Here is a 12,787-nt window from a genome sequence, read left to right on the forward strand (position 1 = left end):
AGTGACATTATTGCCATCTTTCTGGCTAATCTTTAACTCTGCATTAGTGCTGCTTCAGCCCTGTTTCTACAGTAACATCTTTGTTAAACGTTTCTGTTTTTGCTGCCTCACTAGCTGCATTTACATCAAGAAAATAAACAAGCTCCACTTATTTAAGCATTTGTTCTTCATCGTTTTTCACAGATGAGCAACAATCAGTTTCGTCCTCCTTCTTATTGAAAATAAACCTCCTGTCGTGTGGTTGTGAGGGATCATTCAGGTCTTCGCAGATGGGGGTCTTTAGAAAGTCCTGGATTAGAGCAGCAGGTTTGTGCATCACCAGTGTGTAGCTTGTATGTTGGAAATTCCTGGGGGAGTTTGTGAGTCACCCTTAATCAGGCCACTCTGCATGATTAGGCATTTGGGAGTTTGTCTTGGTGTGTTCATTATTGTCAGTTTTTTTTTGGAGATGCCTGTCTTCCTACGCTCTTCTGTTTTTGCAGTCTGGTTCAGTTTTGCGTCCTGTTTGTGTGTCTGAGTGCATCGAGAGTTTGTTAAAAAACAAAGTGTCATCCAAGAGATACAGGTACACAAAAAATAAGAATATTTTGAAAGGTTAAATTTGTTTCATACTTCAACAAGTCAAACTTCTACTCTAAACTATTTCAAATCATTATTTCTTATCCTTTTGTTATGGATTTTACGTAAGTCAGTCAGTCTGTTGGTAAAAAACAAACACAATTTTGGAGACTTGATTTGACAAATGTTCAAAAAATAGTTTCTGACCCTCTTCACAAGAAGTTGAAGACACAAAAGGTCATTTCTAAACACGCTGGTGGTTCCTGAAAAAGTGCCTCAATAGAAACACTCATTTGAATTGCCTGGACTATTCTAAAAAAAATACTTATAAATGACATTTTTGCCTTAATTTTCTTTATATATATGTTTACCACCACTAGAAAAATGCTACAAGAACATGTTAAAAACAGAATAAACTATATCCATAAATATGATGATTTATTACCTTTGGAACACTAAAAAACTAATTATTTATGAAATGAGAGTTATTTTAATTAGTTTTTTTTCTACCCAGAAGTAAGATGACTCGACCTCTGAGGCTCCGCCTTTCGCCGCTTGTTGGTGCCGCCCATTTCATGACGTCAACTTAGAGCTGCGCTCGGCATCATGTTTGCGTTTCGCCCACAAAAACAAACTACATCAAAATTTTTGCAAAGATGTGAGTCGGGGCTAGCAACTGAGCTAGCGGCTGAGCACTACTAGCTGTGTGGAGAAGCTAGCGGTTATGCACAGCTATGTTAGCAACAAAGCTAGTTGCTTAGCATTGCTAGCTGAGTGCCGAAACAAGCAGCTGAGCAGCAAAGGTAGTAGCTGGCTACTGCTGCTTCAAGCCCAATGAGGCAATTGATTTGTGATATCGGGCAATATAAATAAAATTGAACTGAATAGCTCAGTGGCAATGCGAGCGACTGAGCGGCAAAGCTAGCGGCCGAGTGGGGAAGCTAGTAGCCGAGCCGCGTAGCTAGCAGCTGAGAACTGCTAGGTGAGTGGCAAAATTGGGTGTTTGTTTTAGCCTAGCTCAGAGGTTGGCAACCTTTAACAGTAAAAGAGCCATTTGGGCTTGTTTTTTACTGATCCAAACCTACAAGGAGCCGAGTAGCCTTAATTTAGCAATTAGGAAATTTGGATTTGCATTCAAGACCATCTTTTTCATTTTTTTTATTTATTTATTTTTTTATAGTAAATATGAATTATATCTATTTTTTGGCATGAACAAAAGCAAAACTATAAAAAGAAACTAGCATTTCTCATTTTAAAACATTTTTACCTTTTACCTTTAGTAAAGCCAAATTAGCAAAAAAAAGCTAGCTTGTTGCCTAATTACTAGCTGAACTCCAAATTAGCATAAAATTCCTCAGTAAATTAAATCAGCCAAAAATGTTAGCATGTTGCTAAAATAAAAGCTAAACACTAAATTAGCCTAAAAACTCAAGTAGATAACAAATTAGCCAAAAATGTTAGCATATTGCTAAAATATTAGCTTAACTCCAAATTAGCATAAAAGATTAAATTAGAGGTCAAATTAGCCACAAAAAAGCTAGCACATTGCTCAATTACTAGCTGAACTCCTAAATGGCCTAAAATTCCTCAGTAAACTAAATTACTCTAAACAGTCAGCCTGGTTCTAAAATAGAAGCTAAAATATAAATTATCCCAAAAAAGCTTCAGTAGATGACAAATTAGCTGAAAATATCTGCATGTTGCTAAATTATCAGCTAAACCCCAAATTAGCAAAACATTTATCAGTAAACTAAATTAGTAAAAAATGTTTGTCTGTTGCTAAAATAGAAGCTAAACTTTAAATTAGCCTAAAACCCCCAGTAGATAACAAATTTGCCAAAAATGTTAGCATGTTGCTAAAATAATAAGTAATCTCCACATTTTTGAAAATTACTATATTATTTTTCTTCCCCCAGAGATCCACCAAGGAGAGACAAAAGAGCCACATGTGACTCTGGAGCCGCAGGTTGCAGACCCCTGGGCTAGCTGAACGACAAAACTAGCACCTGAGCACGGCTAGCTGAGCGGAGAAATTAGGCGTTTGTGTTAGCCTTGAGCGCAGGTTTTGAAGAGGACTACTCAGAAAAACACAAACTGATCAAAATACCGCTTTGGAGTTGCTTATTGGTCGGTATAAACAGTATAAAACACTTTAAAACTCAAAAAGTTGATTTGCTGGGGATTGATCCTTCAAGGGATATAAAATAAAATCTAACTGACAAGAGCAGCACTTTGAGCTGTACGATCTGCTTGCAGTCGTAACTTAATTCAGTTCTCAGGAAGATTACGTCTTCAGTTATTGAGGACTAGAATATCTCCTCCAACTGTCATTGTGTTTTGGTCTGAAACTGAACCCCAGCCCCCGAGTCTGCAGCCCCAGCTCCGTTCAGTCGATGCTCAAAGAAACAAAAACTCTGTTAGTCTGACTGACTGCACCGCAACAGGCTGATTCTGTCCTGCAGGTTTCACGCTCTGCCTGCGTGTTATTTCTCCAGACCGTTCTCCAGTGATCGCGATTGCTGTTATCAGACAAACTGGTTCTGCGTGTTTATCCTCGCCTTAAGACCGACGAACAAACATGTTCTCTTCCTGTTTAGGTTAAGAGGGAAAGTCGGAGCACCAGATGGAGGCTTTCTCGCTGAATAATAGGTTTCAGTTTGGTCTGTTTTCTTTGTAAATACTTAATTTTTTTAGTTTCTTGGCCTTGAGAGGCCAAACACAAAGCTGATATTAAACCTCTTGACAACTGTTTCCCATGAGTCTAACTGGACTTAATAAAAGAAGGAACTGTTTAGACGAGGAGAAAATAGTTTCAGCATCAGCATATTGACTTTATTTATGAGTGCAAACAAACAAAAGGTTTCTCCTGCGTGTGTACATAAGAACTGAAAAGCATTCAGCCCAGGAGGGCAGCTGAACCTTTGAAAGTGATCAAATGCGTCTCTGAAGAGCCAAACACATGATCTCTAATCCTTTTTCCACAACAAAGAATCCCAAAAGCGTCTTCACTCAACAGAAGGGCTCGCCACACTTTGAGGCTAAAGGTTTTATGAGTACGCTGGTGTTTTTATTGGCAGTTTGACACCAAAATACCTGCAAAATATGCCGTTTCATAGGTTTGAGTTTGACTTTTTATCAAAGTAAATATGCCTCCAACTAACCTGAACTTTAATTTGTTTTTAATGATCAAAGCAGATCTCATGAATCTTGCTCCAGGATTCTGATATATAAAAGGCTTGGTTTGGTATACGTCCGACCGAGAATAAACGGCAATTATTAATTTCTCTTTTGTGATCAATTTTCAAATAGTTGGGACTTTCGTATTTTGAAATAGACTATAAATGGGCTATTTTGGTTTGTGTTTATTCGTATAACTATAATTTAGGGGAAACCGTGAGATTGGGAAATTGTGTTTATTTTTAATATTTCTTGACTTTTGATAAAGCTGTGAGATTTCCCTTTTATTTTACTTCTATATCTTATACTCATTGTAAATACCCTCTTATCCTCATAATGTTGGACAGTCGTGCAGTGCATATCACTTCATATTATACCCTGTATGCATATGTATGTGACAAATAAAATTTGAATTTTGAATTTGCGTAATGGAAATGCAGTTATTGAAAGCGGTCTCTTCGTTTTTGGTGTTAATCTGCTTTTTACAGAATAATCCAAAGATTTTAAACCTGCTCTTTGTATTTTTTGGGGTTTTATTTACTTATTTATTTGAATTACAACAGTGCACAGTGATCAATATGTCAGCATAAGCCTCAATGTAAATGAGTTAGCTAACTTGCTCTTTTTCATGTGTCGTCTTGAGGTAATAAGGACAGTCATTTAAAAAATAAGAGACTCCCATAAACAAACAATATAACTACATGTATTTTCTTCCTCAGATGGTCTTCGTTTTCACATTTCCATGACTGGTATTCAGTGTTAAACCTGTTGTAACGCAGGAATGTAGACCGACCGTGGAGTTTTCCACTTTTCCTTTAAGGCGACCAATCCGGTGTTTCCCGCACTTTCAGTGCAAGTATGTGATTAGAAAGTATGATAACGATGCATAGCTGAAATATTTCTGCTATATTAGCACTGTTCTAATTGTGTGAAGGCTCATGAATTTGAAAAAGAAAATATTTATTTGATTACAGTTCTCTGTGTAAACAATTTGGGTGTTGGCAGAAAAAAAGGTTTTCTGGTTTGTTGACGGCTCGTAAGTTTATTTGATGAAGTCTTTCACTCTTGATTTCTTGACCGCTGCAACATGAAACTCCAAACATTTAGGGGACATTTAATGATCTTTTTGGAGCAATTTCTATCAATCTTTCACCCTCCTGGAAGACATGTTTTCTAAACTCTGGTTTTAGCTTGTTCACGTGAAGGGAAAGTTAAGCTCTAACATTCTCCTGTGCTTCTTCTAAAATATTCATAGCCAATGAAACTTCTCTTCTCGCTGGATCTGATCGGATCTTCTTCACGATTCTTTCCGTCTGACTTCATGAAGGCTGTGAAAGTTCCCCTTTTGTCTTCTCTTATCTCTTGCTTTGTTTTATTTTTTATCTTACTTGATAATTTACTTCCGTCTCATCTTTCTTTGTCCAAACAAAAACCAACTTTACTTTAGTCCCTTCTCTATCTGGATTTTGTACAGTTCCATAATTAAAGGTGAATTTGGGTCATTTTATTTCCTTTTTGGCACAAGAGTTAAATATTGAAGAGTCCAGAACATGACGAATAAGTTGGTGTCGCCGCCTTTTTATGACCACAGGGTTTGATTTATCAGTCAGACTGAAAGGTCAACCTTATCTAGAGGTCAGAAAGGGTGTTCACCTGAGAGATTTTTCAAAATGTTGGTGAAAAGTACAGCATTTCCTGAAGTTCATATGAATATTTACATTCATTTGAAGCGGAAGACTTGAAAAGATTGGACTGATTTAGTAAGAATTTCTTAGATTTATCTGGTCTTGACTGACGTACTCGATCCATCATTTCCTCTCCAGTTTTCTTTGTCCCAGTTGTGACCTTCTTAGATTCCTCCTCCCACGACGTAAAACCAGGTGTCCATCTCTGACCTCGTCTTTTCAGAACTCCTCATCAGCTTCAAAGCTAAACCGGGCTTGATTGCTGAGCTGATTCAACAGGCTTCCACTCCATGCTGTTAGCTGCTGGGGGCGAATCAGACGGTGTTTAGCATGACTCATGGTCTGGTTTGGTGTCTGCCGGTGGACAAACACAATGGCCTTTTTACACAATGGTCCTGTTCTCCTCTGCTGGAATGCAAACCATGCTTGAACAGTCTCCGGTACTGTATACAGTTACGCGGTGAGCTAAGCAGGAGCCATTGACTGTATGCAAAGATGCAGAAATAAGTGACAAAGTTACTGATGAAACTGCAGAAAGGTGAGATTTCAAAAATGCTTATATGAATATATTTTAAAAAAAAGCATCCAGTAAAATACAGGTTAAACTCAAAGAAAGACGATAGTTTTAGGAAAATCCAGTTATATTAACTCGTTAAATATAGGAATTTGTGTTTGATTTGTTTGCCTTTTAGCACTGTTACTAGCATTGTGCTACTACTAGCATAGGACTGCAGCTTGCATACGGCTATGGCTAGCATACTGATGCAGTTAGCATAATGCTAGCGCTAGCATAGGACTACTGCCAGCAAAGGGCTAAGGTTAGCATAGGACTACTGCTAGCATAGGGCTAGCATAAGATTACTGTCAACATAGGGTTAAAACCAGCATAGGACTACTGCTAGCATAGGGCTAGCGCTAACATAGACCTACTTCTAGCATAGGACTACTGCCAGCATATGGTTAAGACTAGCATAGGACTACTGCTAGCATAGCCCTGCAGCTTATATAGGGCTATGGTTAGCATAGGACTGCAGCTAGCATAGGGTTATGGCTAGCATTCTGCTACTTGTTGCCTCGGGCTAACGCTAGCATAGGACTACTGCCAGCATAGGGCTATGACTAGTATGCTCCTAAAGCTAGCATAGGGCTAGCGCTAACATAGAACTACTTTTAGCATAGGACTACTGGTAGCATGGGTTATGGCTAGCATGCTCCTACTGCTAGCATAGGGCTAGCGCTAACATAGAACTACTTTTAGCATAAGACTACTGGTAGCATGGGTTATGACTAGCATGCTCCTACTGCTAGCATAGGGCTAGTGCTAACATTGAGCTACTTCTAGCATAGAACTACTGGTAGCATAGAGCTATTGCTAGCATGCTGCTACTTCTTACATAGGGTTAGTGCTAGCATAGGACTACTGCTAGCATAGGATTGCAGCTAGCATAGGGCTAGCGCTGGCGTGTTGCTACTGCTAGTGTAGGGTAACCGCAAGCGTAGGGCCACTGCTAGCAAAAAAATTAGCAGTTTGTACGTTTTGTATATTCAGCTCAATATTGTAAATTTGAATCACATCTCCGTAAAGCTGTGTTCAATTAATGCATTTATCAAACAATCTGAAAAGAAATGTTTTTGGTTTAAAGACAAAGTTTGCAAAATATCTTTAATTCGATTTGAAAAAACGGAAAATGATTCAAATAAATTAATAAACGAGGTCAAAATGACCAACTCAAATAAAAGACTTAATTAATCTAAAGCATTATTTTAACTCGTAAAATAACTATTTTGAGACTATTAGAGTTATGGTTATACTTGTAGTGTATTTAAATAAAAAATACTGGTCTTACAAAGAAAAAAAAAAACAAATTTCTTTGCAAAGGTTCAGTTCCTTACAGTATTTGTTACCAAAATAAGCAGAAACCCCTTTCTATGTCTTCAAGAAAACATTATAATTGTCCTCTGGTTGGTCATCAAGAGTATTTTTGCATTTTCTTTTTTGTCAAAAAACTCTGTAGAAAAGCTGTTGTGTGTGAAGTTAAGGCTTCTCTATAAAATGTCAAACTTTTTAAACACTCGAGATCTTTTAGAGCCCCAGTAATGACATTTACCAGTGACCCCCCTCAAGCTATTGTTTACTTTGTTCTCATCTGGTCAGGGTTAACAGGAAGCTGTCTCTTGTTGAGAAAGCGTCCTCCCTCCCAAATAGGCTTTTTAAGTCCAGCATGTCTCCTCATGTAAGAGGGGTGACGTGCTCCACTTTGGTCCTAGAATGCAGCAAATAACCATTCTTTTAAAATCCATTTGTATCCAAAAACTTAAAAGTTACCCATTTAACAAGTGTCCTCTTCACCCGAGTTGTTTTTATTACATCTTTCTTTGCATTAATTCTGGGAAAATCCTAGATTTCATGGGCATTTGTACGATCAGGTCAGAATTATTCCAACCTCCCGTCATAAACGCGACTGTCTCTTCATGTCTGACTTGACGTGTTTTCTATTAATCTGTCGCTGTTTTCACATTTGCATGCAAAGCTCTGACGTCGTCTTTCTTTTAAAACCACAAAATTGGCCTTCCCTTTTAAGTGACACTTCAAAGAGTAGATAAGCAGCTTTAGTCTTGAAAAATTAAGAGTGTCCAATCTGCTGGCTGTGGGTAAATATTATGTGGCAGGCGGCGTAACCGAAAACCTCTGTGTCACGAAGAAGGCGATGACTTTCTCATGGTAAACATGTCACGGTTTGTACTTTTTCTCTTTTATGTTCAATGTTCCTTCGTGTGTTTATGAGTTTCTGAGTATTTTATTTGAGTGTCTCTTATATTATTATGTTAACTGCTAATATTTACAAGGAAGTTTTAACGTCTAATGCCAGAAATGGATCCCCCAGTTGGATAGAATGCACCAAAAGTTCTTCAAGCTAATCTTTTAGCTACTTATTGAGTGTTTCCTTGATTATTGCAGTAGTTATGTTTAAAAATGGCACACAATAAATGAAATACACAAAGTGGTGAGCTTAAATTTTTTTCAAAACAATTGTAGATGCTCCACAACTCATGCGATTCACACAGCAGGGACGTCGAGTTTTAATGCTAAGTCAATGCACAGACCTGATCTGAGGTCTTGTGGTGCGATTTGGGCGTCTGGTGCAGGGAGGGACTTAATTTTGGGCATAGGGTGTTTTCACTGACTCTATCAAAAGGGTAAAAAAATAAATCCAATATGACCGCTCAATGCGGGGATTTCCATACTGAACTCCCATCCATTGGGACAGCAGGGTTGCCGGACTGTCCTGGTTAGGCGAAGGGGGATTCACCTGGGATCGGTCAGCAGCACGTTACAGAGCTAATGGAGCTGGAGCAATCGTGCCAACTAAGCTAACCAGGTGGACAGTATAGCGGGCGCCACTGCCAGGGCCCAGCAGAGCTAGCGAGCGCCACCACCCAGGCTCCAGAAAAGCTAGCAAGGGCTTAGGGTCTGGCAGAGCTAGCGAGGGCCGCCGCCTAGGGTCCAGCAGAGCTAGCGGGGGCCGTCGCCCAGGGTCCAACAGAGCAAGGGAGGTTCGCCCAGAGTCTGGCTGAGCTAGGGAGGACCGCCGCTCAGGAGCCAGCAGAGCTAGCAAGGGCTTAGGGTCTGGCAGAGCTAGCGAGGGCCGCCGCCTAGGGTCCAGCAGAGCTAGCGAGGGCCGCCACCTAGGGTCCAGCAGAGTTAGCGAGTGCCGCCGTCTCGGGTCCAGCAGAGCTATCGAGGGCCGCCGCCTAGGGTCCAGCAGAGCTAGCGAGGGCCGCCACCTAGGGTCTAGTAGAGCTAGCGAGGGCCGTCGCCTAGGGTCCAGCAGAGCTAACGAGGGCCGCCACCCACGGTCCAGCAGAGCAAGCGAGGGCCGTCGCCTAGGATCCGGCAGAGCTAGCGAGCGCCGCCGTCTTAGCTGCCAGTCCCTGGGTAGCGGAGCTCTCTGTAACATATAAACCCAAGCTACTCGCTCAACATCAGCCATGTTTTCCATGGTGTTGCAGTAAATACGGCTGGGGTGCCAAGAAATAAATTTGGGGTGCATCAAATAAGAGGCGGCAGATGCGAATTTGACGAATCCCATTTGTTGTAAATACAGCATTAGAGATCTGTCTGTTGGAACAGGCTGCTGTTTAGTGTCAACAAATGAGAACTTTTTAGCTTAATGCAAAATTCTTAATACTTACAAATAGATTTTATCATTGAATCACAAATTAATGAAGAAGAGAACAAATAAATGTAGGGAGTTTTAATATGAAGTTGTACCAGACATACATGAAATCTTACCTTTTGTCTATTGAGATTACATGCTTGAATTTATTTATTTTTTGCTTTTTAAAGGCATCAAAAACTTGCTGCTGAATACACATTTTCAGGCTTTCTTTAAAAATCTTTACAACAACCTGCTTTTGCAATTAGCTGTGGGCTCAGTGTTATTAAGTTTGACGTCATAGCACGCCTGAAAGCACATTCATTTGCTCTGCTCTCTTTGTCTTCATCCCTTTCTCCTCTTCCTTGCAATTCTCCGCTCCCTGTTCCACGGCGGGTTGTTGGCTTCACTCCAAGTGTTACTATTATCAAAATTCTGAACTAATTCCTCCACTCGGTCTCACGCTTTACCCTCTTCTCTACACAAATCCACCTTTCTTTTTGTGTCTCTTTACTCTGCTGGGCAAGATAAGCCGCCGTGGGGCGCGGGGGGTCATGGCGCTGTGGACTCAGGCAGTCATTTCTGTTCATCGCCCCAGAGAAAGAGACAGTTCATCAGTCCAGCCCGAGATTGTTCTAGTGTCTCTCGAGGAGAGTCGGCGTTCTCATGAATAACAAACACATCTTTGCTCAGGGGAGGGACGGCTTTCTCACCTCAGACCTTAAAGCTACTTCTACCAACTCCAGAGTTATTGCAAATTTCTGGGGAGATCCTCTCTGAGGGAAAGACTTACACACAAAACGAGAACGCAGTACCTGCTGCACCAGAGCAACAAACCCAACTGAGATTTTATCTTTTAGCCTCAGGCGCTGTCCTGATTTATGCCTCCCACCAGATGAAGGTAACAAGCCAAACACCAGACTTTTATTCAGGGCCATTACCTCCTTTTTTCTCATTAGACACCTGGAATGAGCAACTAAACAATTCTCCTTGGTCATAATTGTGTCTTTCATTCCCACTTCAAAGGGTTCTAATAGCTATCTTGTTGAAAATTTAGATTTTGATTGTTTCATAATTCACCAAACCTACAACTTTTAACTGAGAATGGGAGATTGCCCAATTTACAACACATATTTAGAGCATTTACCTGCTTTGATCATCAAAATCCACCTTACAACCTGAAGAAATTATACACTAGCAAACTTTGGAGAATCAGCTTAAATCTTATAGAAACAATTGTCCAAATTATAGATTTAAGACCCCTCTCTTTTGAGTGTTACATATCATTTACTCCCGATAAAGTTATGGTAAAACAGCAGCGTGTCATCAGCATATTGTCGTAACTACAGTATAGACACCAAATGCTAATAACACAAGGTGATTCAAATGTTTTCTGCCTGTCTTGGCGCTGTTGGTTTGTGGTTGTTCATTGTAGTGATTTGTATGGGGTCCAATCAGGATGAGCAAAAAGTAAATGAAAAGTCAAATTGTCAATTTAAGAAAACATACATTTGAGTAAATGCTGAAAACTCGAACTATAAACATAAAGCTATTGCCAAATTTAAAAATTAAATGTTAATTTTTTAAAATTTTTTTCTCCCTTTTTGGTCTTTAATTTACACTTTTTTTTTAGTTTAGGCTAAGTTGGGGTTTGAGCCCATTGGCTACCAGGACATGATGACATCAGGTGATAAAAGTATGGTGATATAACTTCTGTCTTATGTTGGCCCCGCCTCCTTTAGTGTGGCGTACAGTTGTGAATATGCTCTCCAAAAGTTTGTTACATCCCTTTTTTAAAAAATCAAATATTTAGCACATCTTTAAATCCAAAATATAATTCTTTTTAAATTTCCTTTTTTCTTACGATCAGTTTTTTCATTCACTTTAAGCGGATTTGCTCCCATAGAATGACCCCAGCATCAGGACCAGACCAGAACGGTGGGAGGAGATACAGCAGCTTTCCACATCCTCTCCTGTGTTTATATGTAAATAGATGGGTGCAGTGAAGCGTTGTATCAGTCAGGAGGACTCAGAGGAGCTGTTTGCTTTAGTTTGTGCGTTCAGAGCGTGCGTCTGTGTGTGTGCTGTTACACCGGGTGGGGTGGACCGGTCAGGAATGCAATAATCATCAAACTGAGCTGCTGTGGCCTTACCAGCCGCCCTGCCTTTTGTCTGCATTTGGAAACGAAAACAGAAAGGCTTCAGTGCCCCCCCCAGCACCATTCCTCATGACACAGAAAGGAGGTAAACTCCCAGTCTGGTCCTCTACTCCTGCTATGATGGGAATGCCGAGGCATCATCAGTAATCCAGGACGAGCTGTACTTTCTCAGAACAATGTCGGGTCCCTCACACGGTAAAATCCTTTCTGACATTTTGGTTTATTATGAACGCCGGACAGCCTTCTGTGAATCCTTTGGGGTTAAATTATTAATGAGACTATAAAATGCTTCGTTTAACCACATTTTACAGAAGTGGCGTGCTGCACAAAACTAAACCCCAGAAGTAGTAAACCACACAGATGTAGGAGGAAATCGATTTATTGATGTATCGCAATATTTCATTTGACGATAATCTGTTTAAAATGTTGACGACATTTGATTCATTATTTGTGAGCAAAGTTATTTAAGAGCGTCTTACTTTTGTTTTCTACTTTATATCCACTTTAGAGTATTACAGTAATACTGACAGTTCCCTTTAACGATAAATATTTCTTCATTTACCAAAATAACAGCACCATAAATTTGCTTGAGTAAAAGCACCTGTACATGAGATACAGTTACAGTGCTTAATGTTGTGTTCATTAAATATAAATAATTTGACCAATTTATTACAATGGTAAAGGTAGAGATTTTTCTAAGTTATACTATATAAAGAAAATTGTGAAAAATTGTTCTGGTTGAGTCTTGGGATATATCGCGATATGTATCGTGAAACGCGTATCACAATAAGTGTCTTAACAATATTCACCCCTAGTAAACCGGCCTATCAAATGTGAAGCTTCACTTTGGGTGGATGAGAGAGTTGATTCCTGTCTTTGTTGAAGAATATTTAGAAGACCTAAAATAGGATGCAATACTTAGTGTTTTTCAATATATGCTTAATAAAGTCCCACTCCGATCTTCTTTTGATCTTTAAAAGCCTTCTCGGTTGTCTTTTAATTAGGATTATGCCGTTTTAACTAGGGATCTCCCAAACAGGTTTCTTTTACT

The 12,787-nt window shown here is 39.6% G+C and overlaps 1 protein-coding gene across 2 annotated transcripts in view; it reads left to right on the forward strand.

Annotated features, from left to right (window-relative positions):
* Positions 1-12,787, forward strand: part of pawr (PRKC, apoptosis, WT1, regulator) — a 93,617-nt gene that overhangs the window by 10,573 nt on the left and 70,257 nt on the right. The window lies entirely within an intron of this gene.

The sequence above is a fragment of the Oryzias melastigma genome, linkage group LG23, assembly GCF_002922805.2.
Source record: "Oryzias melastigma strain HK-1 linkage group LG23, ASM292280v2, whole genome shotgun sequence".
NCBI lineage: Eukaryota > Metazoa > Chordata > Actinopteri > Beloniformes > Adrianichthyidae > Oryzias > Oryzias melastigma.